Genomic DNA, 20,259 nt, shown 5'->3' with positions numbered 1-20,259 from the left:
TCTAATTAGACTATGATCTTGTAAAATTGTGTCTAATAGTGTATTAGGATATCCTATTTGATTTCTAACTAGAGTATAATTTGGTATAACAGTGTGAAAGTATAATATATTTTGGGTGTAATACGGCATTATATACGGTTTCTGATTACTAGATAATTTATGTGTATAGTGTCTAATTAGGGTATAACTGTGTTTGTTTACTGTCTAATAAAGAGCATATTATTTCTGGTTTTTATCTAATTTGATACAAAGTACGGCTTATTACATCTTATTAGTGTACCATTAAATAAAGTGCCACCAGTATTTCAAGACAGAAGTTGAGGCTTTTTGAATGGGAGTCAGTTGGAGGAAGCATCCAGCAGCTGTCGGTGGCACTTTAAGGTACTTCAGCCTTAAGCCGTGGTACCTGCTGCTTGGTCTGTCCTGCTGTCACCATGTTAATGACGTACAGCTGCAGCCAGTCCCTCCCAGTTTGTAAAGTATAATGGACAAGCAAGGCAGATCTGACCACCTTTGCTCTACAAGTTCAGGTTCAGGTTATGGGAAGCTCCAGATTATGTGTCCTTAAATCTTGCTAATAGAAAAACATATACCCTATATTCCAAGGAAGCCCTTAGTCTTCCTCTTTCTCCATCAGGGTGTTTCTGTTCATCTATTAGTGGAGCTTAGGAAAAATGTGAACAAACTACATATTCAGTGACTACAAATCTTTAAACTGAACTGGTCAAAGTGATTAGAATCACCAAAGTGATTCATTTCCATCTCTAGAAGATACAGTTAGACAAGGGGTCTAGTGGGGAGAATGTTTGCAAATTCACATGCCTATCCACATAGCATGTATGTTGTGGGTCAGGAAGAAAGAGGGAAAGATGAAAAATGAGAGGGTGAGCAGGTTTTAATAGTCTTCTGGGGTGGGGGGACGAACAAAGCCACTGATCACTGGGGAGGTGTGAGAGGGAATCACCAGTCAAGCAGGCAAGAATTACCAGTGTTATAGATGATGAAAACCTCAAGCCAACTGTCAGAAAACTGCCAACTGTCAAGAGAAAATCATTCTGACAGCTTCACTTCCAAGAATCTGACAGGAAACTGACTATGGGACTGATAGACAAGAAACGCAAATGTGCAGAGAATTTCATACTGCCAAATTTCAAGTCCTGCTGCCAGAAATCAGCAAGCATATCAGTGTTTATTGCTCTGCGTGCTTATAAATGATCTCAATAACTTTGTAATTCTAAATCTTATATTCTTTTTTTTTCAGGATGACTCTTTAACATCTGTCCAGGGATGTAGTCCCTGAAAAATAACCTCTTGGCTAACTCTGATACATTTACATTGTTTTTTATTTACATGTTTATTATTGTGGACTATCCCTGTGAAATTAACCAAAAAATAAATAATGAATGCAATTGTATCTTCTAAAAGAACTGAATGTCCTCAGCATCTTATACTTTTAGAAACTTTACTGAACTCTTTGGTGTAGCATTTTACATGTTAGTCACACATGTCTCGGCTAGCATTCACTTCCGGTCTAACTCTAGATCTACCCTAAAAACAGTATAAGATCACCACCTACTGGACTGTTCATTTGCAATAGATATAAAGCTTATTATTCTACAACAGTATTAAACAAGATAAGTATTCTTATCAACTTATTAAGTTCAAATAGCTAGGATACCACAGAAATAGTGTCAGTCTTTTTAGAGGAGCTGAAACAACTAGAAAATATGAATCCATCAGAGCAGCGCTGTACTTTGACAGAAATAAAGACGATATGCTTTGACATGAAGTTAGATGTTAAAAACATTTTTTTCTAAAGCAAAGCGCTCCATGACTAATATGAGAGACAGTAATGTGACAGTCAGAGATATTAGAGGAGAGATTATTCTAGCCTGCAGTAGGTGATGTTACACTGTAGGCCACTGTTAACACCTACTGAAATGTACAGACAGGTGACAAATTAAAGGAATTACTTGAACAGGTCTGAATGCTTGACTCCTACAGTGAGGGGATCTGGTGGCTCTGTTATGCTGTGGGGGGCATTCTGCTGGCATGGTTTGGGTCCACTTGTGCCCTTAGAGGGAAGGGTCACTGCAAATCAATACAAAGTTGTTCAGTCTAAAATCTCCCACAGGTGTTCAGTCGGGTTAAGATCTGGTGACTGTGAAGACCATAGCATATATTCGTGAGTCATCACCTTTATCCTATGATGAAACATTTCTATCCTGATGGGAGTGGTCTCTTCCAGGATGACAATGCCCCCATTCACAGGACACGAGGGGTCACTGAATGGTTTGATGAGTATGAAAATGATGTGAATCATATGCTATGGCCTTCACAGTCACCAGATCTCAACCCAAATGAACACCTATGGGAGATTTTGGACTGACGTGTTAGACAGCGCTCTCCACCACCATCATCAAAACACCAAATGAGGGAATATCTTTTGGACCACTAAATTTCATTCCCATTTGAAAATTCTCAGTACAAATGCCACAAATTAGCTTGAATCACTCATATGTGCCTCTTCAGAACAAATCTGTTCATACGGGTGTTTTTTGCATGAAGTCCATGGTTTTTCTTGCGGCCTGGTAGTAAACATTATGAGGCCAAGTCTTTAGATACAGTAGAAGGGGAGCACATCCTACTAGAAAATGGTTATGTTTTTTGCTACCCCTGTGCACCCACTATGACTAGCTATAATGCTGGGTAAGCATTGTTTAAAAAATATGAACAAAATCTTTATCTATTTATTTTAAATGACAGAACAAGAGATTAAATCCCACTGTGGGTGAGAGGTGTGCCAAGCCATACCGGGAGACTCCCCATGGGGAAAGAATATGGTATACACTCACAACATGGAATTGATATCAATCATCTATCATCTATCCCAAAACTGTTCCTTTAACTTTTACATTTGGAAATCAGAGTAGTTGATGATTTATCTGAGTGACCCTTAGTGAAAGAATAAAACTGAAGTGCCACGTGAAAGGCATGAATTTATTAATTAATATGCATACTTTACTATACATTCATGACAAAGTATTGTAGAAAACATGAGTCTGGCATGTAAAAAGTGATATACCTGCCATTCCAATCTATCATAGTTCTGAATAATTGACGGCATAATGGTACAAGAAGAGTAGGTGACAGAGCTTTTGATTGACAGATACCTCATTTTGGATTGAAGCATGAAGATTTTACAATACCTTTCTTCCATATCCTTGAATTCATAGAGAATATGGACAACTAGCAATCGCTCAAGATATGAGGTTTGATGGTGACAAATTATAACAACTTAACTCCAATCATGCCTTGCTCAGAGGAGTGAGCTGTGTGGATGTGGAGAGTTCTATTCCCTCCAGGTTCCAGCAGGATTTCTGAGTGCTTAGACTTTTTCTATTTGTGTAAGAGCTTTCACATTTTTGTGGCACTCTATTCAAAGAGTTCAGAATCCACAGCAGGAGAGCCTGGGAATTCAGTGATTCCTCTCTTTCTACGCGGTTTATTGTGAAAATGAAAGTGCATTAGAGATTAGCTCTCACAGTCAGCCGGTGCTGCTGGGACCTCCGTACAGTCTCCCACAGTACAAGACCAAAGCTCTTGACTTTGCACCATTCAAAACCTCCAGTTATTCTTGTGGTTTTTTAGGAGGCAGGCAGTGCTTTGCAAGCCAACATGTGCAAACAAATGCTCTTTCAAATGATACAGTTTTTAAAAGGAAACATTTTAAATGTCATCTATCACATGTGTTAATGGATGTAAACAGCTAAAAAAAGCTGTCTGCCATGTAGCCTGAATATGCATAGTGTGTCAGCTGCAGCACTGTCATTTTGTATTTCCATTTTGTTTCAGTTTTCAGGCTGCTCACAAGTTAAATATATAATTTCTTATATTAACAAGGAGTCAAATTACTACCTCCAAATTAAACAACAAAATAGTAGTAGTTTGTAAGTGCTTTCCAAAACTCACCACCGCAAAATGCTTCATCCTTTTTTGGAGGTTTCTGATCTGCTGTTGCTATACTTAAGTTTTGGTTAAATATGGATGTGAGGGGCTTTCAGCTGCACCTTACTATCTTCATCACTGGATGGAGTTTGCTCAGTTGTTATGGATATAGCTCAGTTGTCATCAAAGGAGACAGGGTTGCAAATTAAGTGTAATCCATGCAGTGATAAAGACCCATGTGATGTGGCGCCAGCACCTAAGTGGACCTTGAGTTAAGATTATTTGGTCAAACTGCTATTTTCAAGGTACTGTAATTGTCATTGTTTGGCATTTTAAAGACAATGACAAACAATGTATATAAGTGTTTAGTTCATGGAAGTTTTTGGTCCCAAAGATGGTTTTTTAGGGAGTTTTTCCTTATTTGAATAGAGGGTCTAAGGATAGAGAATGTTACATTGCTGTACAGATTGTAAAGCCTCCTGAGGCAAATTTGTGATTTGTGATATTGGGCTATACAAATTAAATTGGTATGACTTGATGTGTCTCACTGACTTCTTCTCTAAGAGGTACAGAAAAGCTGCTCCAACCCATTGACTCAACACTATCAGGACCTGCTGATGTTACTCAGCTGCTTGGTCATTCATTTCATCCAATACTTCCAGTCCAGAACAACACAACTTAACAACTACATCCCAGCTCACAATGAATTTTGCTGTGACTGTTTACAGTACCCATAAAATGATGATAAATGATTGTAGCTATTTTCCCCTGATGTTTTCTCTGGTGCCACCATCAGATTCATGCCAAGGTAACTTCATGAAGTTTGCTGCTGACACATTCATGATCACGGAGGATGAATCCTCATTTTTTTTTATACCCTTTGACCTGTCCATTAGCTGCAGCAGGCCACAATCTCCCCTTCTTCACAATACATATAAAAGTCTATATGGCAGAATTCCATAAGATTTTCTAAGTACATTCATGTTGGCCAAAGGATGAAGCTTTTCCGTTTTGCATACTCCATTAGCTTTTTTCTATCACCATGCTCAGGCCGAGATGTCAATTTCACGTACAAAGATGTTTCATAATCCATCAAGCAGATACTATACGTTGAGAACATTCATTTCATATTCACACAGTGGAAAAAAATATGGTTTAATGTTTATTTGTCCAAGTACTTTTTTTCTCATTTAGATGTTTTCTCTTCTGAATAGATGTTTACTTCCTTGTGCTGTTCATAAGTTATCATTATAACCATCGCTGTCATTCTAATCTTTTGAAATACATAACTTGCCAAGTATTTTAAAAAGTTGTTTTTGGACAATAAGAAAAGTTTAATACACTTTTTTAATGTCACACCTGTCCTCCTGTACCTTTATGATGGTTTTATTTTTCTGTTATTGACATTATATGAAGAACAGATTGATTTAGCTGGCTTTGATATGATGTAAACATCATCATCCTTCTTCTTAATACGACTCAGAAAAACACTCTAGCAGTATTAAGTCTTATGTTTGAACATAAACACATATGAAGTAAGATGAGAGCACAATAAATTCACACAATAAAATAGTAAAGAACCATTTTAGTATCTTGCAGTACAAAGGTTTTATAATTTATAACTCATGGCTTTATTAAATGTTAATAAATAATTTACAAATGCTTTACAGATCAGATTATTAGAATAACTTTTGGATTGCCGTGTTGTGAACAATCTATCTGGCTGATGTTTCTCCTTCCATCATATTTGCTTTGTCTTTTAGCTCTTTGGTTCATCAAGTAGGCCCCTACAATGGACCAGGTGACTGCTGACCTTCTGTAAAACAGCTGCATTTATTTACTATTTATCAATATTTAGATTTGCTGACTTGATTAATTGTATTGTATCGTAAACATGTATTGTAAAAACCCTTTATGAATGACCTGAATGACATGTGGAATTGCTGATGACTTTCTATCTTTCTTCAAATATGCATATTTGAGATTTAATTAGACTTTATTAATGACTTATCAATGCTTAGAACTGCAGACCAGATGGCTTTTCGGAAATTGAAAGACATCGAAATCACGATACTATTTTGGACCTTAGAGTTAGAATAATAAAGAATCAATAATAAAATGAAAAACTGAAAATACCAGACTTACACAGCCATTAAATAATGAATTAATGTCAAATAGAGATTAAAGCAAGCCAGAGCATGTTATGCTGACCCTGTTTACATTACAAAACTTAGAAAATGCATGAAAAAGATACATATTCATTAAATGATGTTTATGTATATGCAGTATACACACATTCACATGGAAACAGACATACAGTATATGCATGCATAATATATACGTGCATATGCACACATTCACACATATAGAGTATATACTCACATGAGAACATGCCATGTTAATTACATACATGTAGATTCAAGATTCAATACTCTATTGCCATATCAACCTTACAGTTGATTTTGGAATTTGTTTTAGTGTACTTAACAACAGCAAACATATAATCGCACAGTACACACAAGAAGTGTCCACAGAACACACACTGCCACAATTACAATACAATTAGTGCAACTGTATGACCTATGCCCTTAAAGTGACAAGTTGTAGTGCATGTGCTTGTTCATACAACCAGTGAGGCATTTAGGATGCTGATTGTTTCAGGGTAAGTGCTATTATGGAAGTGAGATGTGCTGGTCTTAATACTGTGGACTCTTTTACCTGAAGGGAGATAGAGGGTGTGCCAGGTGTGAGGAGTCCTTTCTGCTGAATGCAGTTGTGGTATAGTTCAGAAATGTTGAGCAGTTCACAGCCAATTATTTTTGAAGCTGTACATATGACTCTGTTCAGCAGTTTTTTCTTGTCAGCTGTAGAATCATCATACCATACAGTTATTGTGAAAGTAAGCCCACTTTCTATTACTGCTCTGTAGAACTATATCATTGCAACCCTTGACACTCCAGATTTCCTTGGCTGTCTTAAAAAGAATAGCCTTTGGTGAGCTTTCTTCTGGATGTTGGTGACGTTGTCTTCCCATTTCAGGGAGGAGGAGATTGTAGTCCCAAGGAATTTGAAATGATCCACTCTCTCTACCACCTGGTTGTTGATGACTGTCGGTAGTAGCTCTTCCTGATTTTTACACAAGTCCACCACAAGTTCTTTAGTTTTGTTGATGATCAGTTCCATATTGTTATTGCCACACCAGTAGAGTCGAGAAGAGACCTCATTCCTATAAACTGTCATCATTACAGGAAATCAGTCCTATCAGTGTTGTATCGTCAGCAAACTTAATCATCTTTACAGTGTCAGAGTGTGAAACACAATCATTGGTATATAATGAGTAGAAATTGCATAATACAATGCGCTCAACTCACAATCAAAATCAAAAAAGTTGAATCCTTAAAGTACTGAAATTGATTAAAGAAGAGGATTAGGACAGTACACCAAGGACGTTTCGGGCCAGATGCCCTTCTTCAGCGTGTATGATAGCAATCAACACAATCCATGACAGATGGACTTAGTTATAGACATCCACAATTGACACAACAGGTTCATCCCGGCAGAGGGAGCTACACATATGAGTCATCATAACAAACAAAATAAATTCAATTAAATTAAAATAAAAAGACTTCCACTAAAATGATGTACGACAAGGTCAACAGGCTTACTGCAGCAAGAGCAACAATATTCACTTTCTCGGACTCTGAGTCCAGAAAGATATTGTTCCCGCAGATTCCGTTTTCTCAAGGTGCCTGTATGGAGACATATTCTACACTCTTGGAGCAGCTTCTGAAGAGGGAAACAAGATCTCTACTTCATGGTACAGTGTTATCCCAATACTGGTGCAATAGTAGGATCCCAGGGGGCCTACGAATAAATAAGGAACCCACTTTGGGAAGAGAGAATACAGACTTTTGCAAAAAGTGGTGCGCTATATTAAACAAATGCTCACTGGAGTTAATGTTGTTGGTGATTGAAAATGAGAAGTTGGCCAAAACATGCTCTGAAATAGCCACTCTACAGCAAGAAATGACTGAGAAACTTTCAAGAGATAAACTGAAGGACATTGGCGCGGACTGTGATAAAAGGATTGAAACATACAAGGATGAATTGGAACGAAGCAAGATGGCCAAATATCGTCGGGATGCTCTGGACTACAGGGATGGCAGAGTTTATCCATGGTTATCAGGTGGAACAACAAGATTAGCCTCAAGACATGCCTCCACCAGTGTGTCATCAGAGGGCCTCAGCACTGACACAGAGTCCTCAGGTCTGCATTTTTTATGTCCAAGAAGAAAGCCCACCCCGACATCGTCACCTCCAATAGGAGGAGGAGTAAAACGAGGAGGGGGATGAAAAGGCCTTGCCCAAGGGATTCCCCGGGAGAATCCAACGTGATTAACATATCCAGTCATGAGCCAAGTAATGATAAATGCAGCCTCTTATCATTGGATCTTTTGTAGTAGTAGATTCCTTCACCGCAAGGGTAGAATTATGTACGTTTTTCAGAGCTATTAAATTGAAGGCTTTTTAGATGAAGGATTCTGTCGGGAACTCTGTTTCCTATCAGAGCATGAATCAATCACAAACTGTTTCCACTGGTAAAAAAGTGTTTAAACCTAAAAGTACATTTACACCACAGGTAAACAACCCATCAGTGGAAACTTTTTGTCAGCTAGTGGAAAGGGATGTTATGGACTTATGTGTAGACAGTAAAGGAAAAATTTTGCCCTCGAGTCGTTTGGAGTCAGAGAAAAAAGCACTAGCTGAGCTGATGAATAATCATGACATCATTATACGCCACACAGACAAAGGTGGAGCCATTGTGGTTCAGGATAAAACTTTATACATTAAAGAACTGGAAAGACAATTAAGTGATAGAGATGTATACATCCCTCTTCATACAGACCCCACTTTAAAGTTGGAGCTGAAATTATCTTGAAACAAGCCCTATATGAGGGACAAATCCATGAGGAGGAGTACAAATATATGGTTCAAGATAATCCAATACGACCGGTTATATACACCCTTCCTAAAATTCATAAAGACTTGTTACATCCTCCTGGTCAACCAATTGTATCTGGTATAGGATCTCTTACAGAGCCACTTCCTCAGTATGTCGATGCACACATTAAAGACATGGTATATGCATTGCCCTCGTATCTTAAAGATACCACAGAGTGGTAAGAATTCCATGCATATATGAACTCAAGGAAGGAATCCATTAACTTTTGATCTTGAATGTATCTCTTTTTTGGATGTTTTGGTAAAAAAGTGGGAACTTCCATACACATAGAAGTATATAAAAAGAAAACTGACAGAAATACTTTTTTACATTTCACTTTTTTACGTTTTCACTCACCAGCATTAAAAAGAAGTTCACCTTATAATCAATTACTGAGGATCAGACGCATATGTAATTTGGAGGATTCTTTCAAGTCACATGCTAAAGTCTTGTGTGATAATTTTAAGTGTAGGAGCTATGGGGATACATTATTGGATGAGCATCTTAAGAGAGTGCGCCTTATACAGAGATCAGAAACCAAGCCCTCGAGGGATGTCTTCTCAGGGCTTGGCACTAGTTTCTACATTCAGTTCCATCTCCAAGTCACTCCAAAAAGTAGTGAGTAAACACTGGCATATTTTGGAGAGTGACCCCCTTATTGGGAGTGCATTCCAAATTCCATCCAGGTATTTTTTTAAGAGGTCTTCCAATTTACGTGATCTCTTAGTGAACACTGATTTAGAGTCACATGCACTTTTTATCTCAGATTCCCAATGGTAACTTTTCTTGTCATAATTGTGTACATTGTTATGCCATGATTAAGGGTAATCATTTCATCCACCCGAAATCTGGTTTGGAGATTAAGGTCAAAGGCAGGATTACATACAATACCAAATATGTTGTTTCTTCTTCTTCTTCTTCTTCTGCTTCTTCTTCTTCTTCTTCTTCTTCTTCTTCTTCTTATTATTATTATTATTATTATTGTCATGATTAGTAGTAGTACTAGAAGTAATAGTTTTTATTTTGTTTTTTTATGAACGGAACAGAATTTGATTTGGGTTTTGGGTTTATTGGATTTCTATAGATTTTTATAGATATAGTTCTTCTGTAGAGGGAAACATATCGAACACACTCTCTGAATACCTTCATTCTTAATGGACTGAAGAGGAGATTTCATTTTCCTTTTATGAACTCAAGATATTTTCTTATGATCTATATATTTTCTTATGTTCTTATGTTCTCTGTGATGTATCACACGCATGAGATTTGATTTCTATTTGTCTTTTTATTTTTCGGTCTTCTTATGAACTGGACATCAGTCGTTTTTATTTTAATTTAATTTAATTTAATTTATTTTGTTTATTATGATGACTCATATGTGTAGCTCCCTCTGCCAGGATGAACCTGTTGTGTCAGTTGTGGATGTCTATTACTAAGTCCACCTGTCATGGAATGTGTTGATTGCCATCATACATGCTGAGGAAGGGCATCTGGCCCGAAACGTCCGTGTGGCAATTCAAAATTAAAGTCAGTTGACTAGGTGTGCTGTCCTAATCCTCTTCTTTAATCAATTACATAATGAGTAGAGCAGAGGTGAGAGGACACAACCCTGAGGTGCACCTGTGCAAATGGTCAATGAGTTAGAAAATCTATTGTTGATTTTGACAGACTGTGTTCCACCCAGTAAAGAAGTCCAAGACCCAGAGACATAGAGACTGGTGTAAGCCTAGCTGCAAAAGATTATTATATAGCCTTGTAGGTACGATTGTATTAAAAGCTGAGCTACAGTCGATGAACAGTACTCGAGCGTAGGTGACAGGCACCTCTAGATGCTGCAAAATGGGGTGGAGACAGCATCATCCACCAACCCATTGGCCCTGTACGCAAACTCCCTGCCACATACCTCTGCTGTCCTTATCCTGGAGCTTGTCCTCCAGCTTGACTTTGTAATTGGCCTTAGACTTCCACACTGACCACTCAAATTCATATTTTGTGGATTTATAGAGTTCTCTATCATCCCTCTTGAATGCGTTGTTTTTCTTGCTACATAACATTTTAACCGCTCTGTTGAACCACAGCATGTTGTTACTAAACACAGTCACTGTCTTGAATGTAATGCACACAATTTCTGAGAAATGGATGTAAGATATAATGGTATTGATGTATTCATCTATGTCATGGCATGACTCCTTAAATACAGACCAGTCTTTGATATCTAAACAGACACTGAGCCTCTTCATGGCCTAAGGAGACCATTGTTTTACTATCCTAGCTTTTGCTTTGTGTTTCAATTTTTAATGATACTTGGGGATTAGAAAAATCATGTTATGATCAGTTCCAGGGGTGCCCAAGCCATGGAATGAAGTGCGTCAGAGATGATACAGATGTAACATTGGTCTAACACCTTGTCATACCTGGTGGCAACGTGGATCTGCTGTTTAAACCTTGGTAGAGTCTTTTTCAGGTTGACATATTTAAAGTGTCCTAGTATCAGCAGCACTGAATCTGGGTGCGAGTTTTTAACATCCATAACGTGGCAGCATCTCCAGCTTGTGGTGGAATATAGACAGTGATCAGTATGATGGAGGAGAATTCCTGGGGCAGGTAGAGGGGTCTGCACTTGATGGTGAGTGACTCTAACTCCGTAGAGCATGACTGTGACAGACTTTTAGTGTTTGTACAACATCTCTACCCTTCTGTTTGTTTGAGTCCTCAGTGTGGTTGGCCCGGTGCGGAGAAAAACCTTCTTTGTGTAATGTGAAGTCTGGGATGTTTGGATTCAGCCAAGTTTCAGAAGAGCGCAGCACAGTGCAGTTTGCAATGTCCTGTCTGCTGCATATGAAGATATCTGGCTCATCTTGTTGTTATGGTTCTGTCCCAGTCTGGCTCTATGTCTCTCCACCAGTCCACCAGATGCCCTCAGGCTTTTCTGCCTGTTTAAGATTGGACTGAGTGGGAAGAGGGACAGATAAGAGAGGTTGCAGATTAAATTTAAGGACGACAATGACTCTTGTTGGAACTAAGTGCTCAAGTGAACTGAAACATTAGTTATGTTATTCAGAGCTGCAGTCATCTTTTAGTTCAATTTATGTAGTTTCATGCAGCCTTAATATGAAAGCTACTCTGCTTGACAGATTTATTGGTTCTTGTTTGTAAACAGCAATTTATGTTTCTAGTCTTGCATGCACACCAATTTTGGTGAAATTCTGTCCACCAGGTTTTCAGATACACGTTTGTTGCATTTGTGGCACCCCATATGGGTCGGGCTCAAAATTCTTTGGTAGACCTATTCCCAGACATGGACTGAAGTGATGTACCAAGATTTATGATGACTGGACAAATGGTTAATGAGTTATGGCTAATATTCTCTCCTTTGTGAAGATATTTTGGTTTGATGGCGGCCATGTTTTTTGACCAATCTTGTGCATTTATGGTAGAATTGTGTAACTCAGTCCCCCAAGGCTGTATACCAAATTTGGTGTTGGTTAGAGTCAGACTGATCAGAGCTGTAAACTCTGTCATGAGGGAGTACAAAGATGTTACTAAGTGAGGGGAGGACATTTCTCTTCATTTGATAATGTTAAAAGTAAAGTTAGACTTTGCTGTCGGCTTCCCGACTCATTTTAAAAAAGAGAGAGAAAAAGAGAGAGAGAAGCAGCTGTGGTCGAGCGAGCTGGAGAGTGACTGAAGAGAGGGAACGCTGGTAGTGAGAAAGCGGGTGAATCAGATCAGTAAAATGTTATTTACTAATTGTTTCACAGCGGTTACGTTCTAAAGCACAAATAAACATGCACACACCCCCAACCACCTCCACTCACCCCTGGGGCGGTGGGTTGCACCACCTCATTTGGTCTGAATACGGGCCTTAATTACAGTGCCACCATCTGGCTGATTGGGCTCATATTTCTTGGGAAACACATGCACATCATTTCCAGTTATTGAACAAAGTTTCATGGTTCTCACTTATTTTAGCTCACAGCAATTTGAGCCACTGCAGCAGAAGACAAATAACAATAAACCGGCACAAACTCAGTAGGGTTCTACCCCATCAGGGTTTGAACCTTAATAACAGCTGGAAGATCTAGGCTACCAAGGCTCAATCAAACTGTCCTATCAGGTTATATTCTATCAGACATGTGATACTTTACATGTGATACATGGATACTTTAAGAAAATCTGTTTCTTTTAAACTGCAAAACTTAAAATTACTTCCTGGAGATTTCAAAGAGTGAAATCAATCCACATAAATTAAAATTAAGATTAAGATGTCTTTTACAATATAATATTTTAGTTTATTTGGATTTAAACATAAAGTATTCAACATTGGCTAATTTTCACAATTAGCAGTTCATCTTGCTATAAAAATGTAAACTATGTCGGCCTCTCTTTGATTCCACATTTAACAAAGTGAGAAATTAATGGGCATTTACTAATGACTTGACTATTTATGATTTACCAGCCAGAGATTTTTCACATCTTGGCAACTCAAAATGTCCTCTTATTAATGGCTTATAACTGCTCTATAAAGCATTAATAAATGATTTATTAATCCTTAATGAGCAATTTTTCGCCACTCTTTAGGTTGCCTTATTGGAGAGTGGTACCTCCAACATGAAGCATGAATAAATGATGCATTAATCATTACTGAAGCCATTACTTACATCTTATAAACTTGTAAGTAAGTGATATTTAATTTTTAACCCCTATTTTACAATGAGGCAGTGTTTTTTCGTCAGGAATATTCTCAGCATCATTATCATCAGGATCATCATTTCTAAAACACGTGCTGCTGCTGCTGCTGTTATTAATGAGCTATCTGAGTGTGATATGAAACGCCCAGTGTTTGAATTTTAAATGTGTCACATGTTCCAGTCCATCTGCCGTCTCTCTCCGCCGTCAACACAAGGCGCAGTCAGTGCATTGAGAGAACTACAGGCTGCAGGTATTATCAGTCAGATCAAAACGCAGACAACAGCCCAGAGAATAAGCAAAAAAAAAAGAAAAGATTTTTCCTCCGCTCTGACTGGATATCATCTTCTCTCTTACCATCAGCGCGGTGTGAGTGGATTTTTATTTAAGCGCGTATCAGGATAGAGACTCCATGAAAGTTCATACCTGTCTGTCTTCTCAAACTTAAAATAGATCACATTTGGAGCTGATCGATGCGAGAAGCCAGTGAAGCTGCTCGCCTGTAGTGTGGTCAGACCGGGCTATGAGCGGCGGAGCGGTGCGCGCCTCGGTCGGTTTTTACGCGCAAAGCAGAGAGAAGTGACCAGGCGAGGCACTTTACGGGAATGCAAGACTGGAAATGGAAATTACAAAACGGTGTTGGAATAAAGTGAAAACTACAATGCCTTGATTATCTGCTGCATCTCTTGGACAGAGAGACGGTTAGAAAACGCCCAATACAAGAGGTAAGAAGTCGCATTGAGCGACACTGAGTCCTTTAATAATCTGTTTTGTGGATGTGGACGTGTAACTTATAATACTGTACAGACAGTAGCAGACAGGTATAATACATGTGTAGCTGTCTGCAGATGTTGCAGCAGGGAGTCGATTAATGTGACACTTTCCTCTGAGTGTTAGTTAGTGTCATTTTATTTCTGAATCCGATGCTTCCATTATCTTTTCGCCGTATCCGGTCCGCCTATATCATACTGCCAGTTTAGCTCAAATGGACTCGGGGATCCGTGCAGTGCTCATCAAATGGAGTGGAATATCATCGCTGAGAATTTCAATTATCCCCCCCCCCCCCCCCCCCCCCTCAGGATCCCACGCCGCTGTTAAAGTACTGTATGATAAGAGATTCTCTAGTAAAGATACACAGCGCCTCTCAGCTTCACAACAGCTCCCAGCTGTCCTTTCATTCAGCTCAACTTATTGCTGCCAGACAAATGAAATACAGCTGGAGTGTTTAGTCAGCATCATATGTCAATATTCATATAGCCTCTGAGAGTGTTTTTATATTTGCAGAGGCAGACAGTCGCACTGTAGCAGCATACAGTCTTAATGGATTGTGAAAGCACATGGAAGTTGTTCCAATGCCTGTAATGATCAAATCAGCTGATTAAAAGCCAACAAAGGCAGCCGGAGGTGAAACTGTAGCAGGTGAGGACAATCTCCAGCTTGATCATGTTTGCAGCTCGATTATTGAACAGTGTGCACATTCAGAATTAGATTCTCCTCTCTTGTCTTGTTCTGGCCTTGGGGGCTACAAATTGTGAATGTGTGTGTGTCTCCTTTGTGGAGACACTCACAGTTCACGACCTTGACTTTTCCCATGCTGCTTGATCAGGTAACCAAGTGTGTGTATGTGTGTGTGTGTGTGTGTGTGTGTGTGTGTGTGTGTGTGTGTGTAGAGGGGAGCATGGCCTTGTATACCTGCCCTCAGTAGTGAGGCAGCCACAGATGGGGGCTGATGGGTGGAAGTTGTTGACAGGGCTGCAGCTTGCTTGCAGAGGATTGGGATATAAAGGCAGGCAGCGTGGATTCAGGTGAAGTAGCATGCCAAGCGAGGGAACCTCCGGTCCTAATCCCACTGTCTACTAAGAGATGACCTTTGGCTCACGGGGATTACAGCCATACCCTAATTGACTTACCAACTAACCCATCCAACACATATTTTGGTGTCATGCTAGAGGTGGCTGAGCTGCAGGAAGAGACCAGCCGAGCACACAGCACTGTCCTGATCGTTGGGGACACAGAGGGGACATTAATCTACCTCGTCGTCCATCACTGAGTTCCCAGGCCGGGTGCCACAGTGAAACTGCTAATCCCTCAGTAATCATAGCTTAAATTTGTCAGTGCTATGCCTTGCTTTACCTCACTGGTGCACTAAATGGGATATGAGCAAGAATGCTCTACTGCGAAGCATGAAATATGTCATCAGGGAGCTGGGTTATTTAGTTTGTCATATTCCAACATTGCAGAAAATGTCGTGTCAGAATGAGAAACCGGTTTCCTGCTATCTTACATCCATGCTATTGTTCCTGCTCATCACTGGGGATCTGGTAAATACTGGTCCCAGCTCACAGACGATTATCTGCGCTGTAATACTGTTTGGATGACAGCATTATCACCTCTCCTGAGAGGAGATCTGTTGTGTTTGTGGGTTCTTTTTTGCTGCTTAATGTCCTGTAAGCACAGTGGTGGCCAGGTTGGTCTTTGGGCTCTCAAATAATACCTTCTCTAAGCAGCCCCTGGGCCTCTCAGCGGATCTGCTGGCTATAAATAATGGCACATATGTCACCATGCTCTTGGCTGACGTACACTAAGCCCCATCCTGAGCTCCATAGGGACCAGCAAAGAGCTGCGTCTCTGTCTTGACTGAGGCCAGAACACACACTATAGCATACCTCACGCTCCATCAACATCCTCCTCATTTTGTCCCTACTCTCTGTCATCTCTGCTCATCATCCGTCCCCGCAGTCATTCTCTGAATCAGCCTCCACCTCCTCTCCTGTGCAGCCTGTGAGGAGATGGAAGAGCAACATTAGTAACAGCTTGTTTGCTTAACACTATCTTACTGTATGTGTTTTAAGAGTCCAATCACTGTGAGCAGCAGGAGACAGGAGCTGTGCTCAGGTTGAGTCCAGACCCATTGAGTCATCAGCTCATAGAAGTGGCAGCAGGGTTTAAATGACAGTGCAGCAGAGTCATGTACACACATGAATCATAGTTTGTATGTCTGACCCCATGTTCACCATGGAGATGATCAACAGCCTGTTTATTCCCACAAAAGCAGAATATGATGGGTTTATTAAGCTTAAATGATTAGACAAATAATAAATTAAGCTTTGATTGACTTTGATTTGAAAATTATATGAGCAACTATTTTGACTGATAAAATTGTTTAGCTTATGTCTTTTACACAACAGTGGGAAAAATTCACTGCTTCCAGACTCTCAGGTGTGAATATTTTAGGTTCATCTATGTAAGTAAACTAACTTGTCAGCTCCTGACTCTTCTGCCAGCTAAAGCATGATTCAAGTTTTATTGCTACATTTTTATTGTTTAGGCCACTCACTTGCATAGGATTAGGTAAACATGGCGCCCTTGGTCAAATATTGAACATTGATACAGGGTGTGTTACTTTTTCTGTATTTAACCAAAACAACCAGCTTTGCCTAACCAGGGTCCTTTGGTTTTCCAAACCTAACAATACAAGGTACTCAAATTCTTGTGCTTTGTAAAACCATCTTCTACCCCGACCACTGACCTATGACTTCTGTACAGTACAAGAATCAAGCACTTCTTTAGAAAAAACATAATCCAGACAGCACTTACATTTCCTTCAAAACTCATTTGGGAAAAAAACTTGTATAATCTAAAATTTATACAGTGGGTGACAGGGTCAGAAAAATACAAATTTGGCAAATGTGATAGAATATGGAAGGAGCTGAGGTGGTTGAATGTGATGGCATAGGCCAGACTCGAACAGCTTTGATCTCTTGGTTATTGCCGCCTGAATTCCTCAATCAGGAATGTACAAAACCTGTTACTTATTATTAATGTGATGCTGGAGATGTGACTTTCACCTTCCAGTAACGGCTAATGACTTATAAAAAGACCATAAAAAGGAAATAATTGAAAAAATATTCTGATCCAACAAAGACCCCAACAACCAATTAGTGGACTAATAAAGTAAGAGGGGGCCTTGTTATGTTTCTTTCTACTGCTGATGATAAGGTTTGGTTTGTGGAGACAAACTTTTGTTGCTAGTGTGAGCAGTGTGTGCCTCTGTGGTGCCCTGAGGTCCAGCATTGCTTTAATGTCACAGTTCGTCTGACCTACTGTTGTGATGGTCAGTAAAGGAGCAGTCACTGAGTCGGTTACAGCTGAAAGGAATAAAAGGCTGGAGGTAGAAAGGGCGATGCACAGCGGGACTCTGCACCATCTACTTCCCTCTCCCCGGATGAGGCCTGATGTCAGACTCTCATCTGTTGCTATGGACGGCTGCACTGTCCCCTCATTTGCCATCGATTCTGCCTCTCAGTGAACATCCCCAAAGCTGGGATTATATAGTCATGCCTGCCAGTTCTTCAGCCTCAATTTTCTCCAAGAAAAGCTGCATGAGTGGATATGTATGAGAGTCTAGTGTTCATACTCCTGAGTGATCTGCCTTGGACAGTGCGTGTGTGTGTGTGGTTGGCAGGCTGGCTAGAAGGAAGTAACATGCAGCATGCCAAACCTTCTTTGCCTCCTCCTAGGTGGCGGAAGCAGCATTTGGGTTAGTGGTCTGTTGTCCATATGCCCTCCACCTGCCTGAACTAACACATGACCATCTGGGTAAGATTAGCATTTCCTGCTCCAGTGTGCACAAAGGATTACACAGTGCTCCTTCAAAACTAACACCAGTGGGAGGGTCTCCAGGTGGGTCTCCAGCGAGAAAGGGGCAATGATTTCAACATGTTTAAATGGCTGTGTTATTGCACAGCTGTGAGTGTTTTGAATTTGAATTAGCACTGCAATTTGTTTAGTTAAATTTATTTGATTCTATTCTAATTTAAAATATATATTTTTCTAAATACATTGTCTGTATGTGTAGCATGGAGGGGGCCACAATTGTGCAATCCTGCATTGTATAATGACAATTAAAATTAACTCTGAACCTTGTAAAATAATTTTACAAAAATGATTTTTTTTTCTCTGTTTACGTCATTCAGCAGTTTTTGGACTGAACTCACAAACTAAACCAGGAACTAAAGAGCTCTTTTTGCACAGCGTGAGTTTGTGTGTCCATGAAGATGACATATATTATGCCGTCAAAAAAAGCCATGGCATGTTTGAACCGCAATTTTCACACACAAGGAATAGCAACACAGAGTCATCCTGTTGTTCTTTGTGTTCACTGTTTCTGTAAATGTAATCAATAAATACGCAAGAGACATGCAGAGGTGGAAAAGGAGACTGAAAACTGCAGTGCTCTGTATGTTTTACAAAGAGATACGTAAAATTTCTGCTTTATAAAATAATGAAGGCTCAACTCAACAAGGAACTATCCACTGGGAACTCTCCTAAGCCCTTTTTTGATCAAAAAGTTCCAGAAACTATGGAAACAGAGGAACTAAAAGTCAGTTCTACCCCCAGGCCTGGGACTTTTTTGGGGACTCTCCTACAAGAACTAATTTTAGTCCCTGGTTCCTCTAGTCAAAACATAGGTTTAGTTCCTGAGGTCCTCAGAAGGTTCCTGGTCCATTGGGAAAGTTCCTGATGTGAAAATGCCAGCATTCTATTCAGTTGAAGCTCTGTTGTATCTCATGATGGGCATTTGTCATTATTGTTCATGTTTTGTAGATTACATGATGGATCTGTTAATACAGCGTTTGTATTTACATTTTCCCAACTTTTGGGACACAGTCCAACTCCACTGAGAAGACAGAGTTTGCCCTGTTGTGTAAATAGGACAAGTGAGAGTGCACACACTACCATCAACAGAAGCCAAACAGCAGCTAAAATGATCTGTCCCAATCCAGTGTATAAAGAGTGAACTGACCTCAGCCTCTGTAAACACAGTGAAGCAGGTCTGTATGAGGCCACCAGTACCAAAGTTCTGGCACAGAGAGGAGGAATGGAAGATAGAGGCAGGAAATGAGGCTCTGGCATGTTGTTGAGCTCAGTCCTGAGGGACTGCTGTCTGGCTCTGTGAGTGCTGACCTGTCAGAGCCAGGATTGGGACGGCCATACGAGAAGGGATCAGAAATCATGAATAAATGAGCAGGGGCTTTGGCCTCAGGCCCACAATGCTCACAGACACTCGAGATCCAGAGAGGATTAGGTCTGGTCTTCATACAACAGTGCAACGGACACATCAGGGACCTGACTATCAACATTTCATTCTAAATTATCTTTTATCATTTTTAGTTACATATTTTTCTGACTGTTCAATCTATAAAATTTGAAATAAAAGTCAAAAAAGTGACTCTCAAGGGATCACTACCACATGACTGACAGAGGCTGTTTGTCAAAATAAACTCTATATATTATACTTTAGTTGTACTATATGATATACTTAATATATTACTAGTGATACAAGAGGAGAAATTCTTGCATTTGAAAATATGATTTTTTTTAAATTATGTACATAATACTTCTTAGCTTCCTAGAATACTTAGAACAGAATCATCTGCAAAGAAAAAAAGAAACACACAAAATAACAAACCATACAGAAATATGCAACACATTACATAAGACTAGATTATGGATCCCAGCAAGAGTTGTTGTTGCCAAGGTTATAAGTATTGCAAATCCAAATAATTTCATGTGCTATTAAATATTAAAATGTTATGATTTAGTAATTTTGATGGCTC

The 20,259-nt window shown here is 39.5% G+C and overlaps 1 protein-coding gene across 2 annotated transcripts in view; it reads left to right on the top strand.

The window, feature by feature from the left end:
- The first annotated feature begins 13,638 nt into the window (after positions 1 to 13,638).
- The window catches only part of lrfn2b (leucine rich repeat and fibronectin type III domain containing 2b), a 176,308-nt gene continuing 169,687 nt past the window's right edge, over positions 13,639 to 20,259 (top strand). For both annotated transcript variants that reach the window (XM_067572745.1, XM_067572746.1), the window contains exon 1: positions 13,639 to 14,364. The gene's annotated coding sequence lies outside the window, so the exon portion shown is untranslated. The remainder of the gene's footprint in view (positions 14,365 to 20,259) is intronic.

Source organism: Thunnus thynnus, chromosome 18 (assembly GCF_963924715.1).
Source record: "Thunnus thynnus chromosome 18, fThuThy2.1, whole genome shotgun sequence".
Lineage (NCBI taxonomy): Eukaryota > Metazoa > Chordata > Actinopteri > Scombriformes > Scombridae > Thunnus > Thunnus thynnus.
Note: the sequence above shows the minus strand (reverse complement) of the source record. Positions and strands in the feature narration are given on the sequence as shown.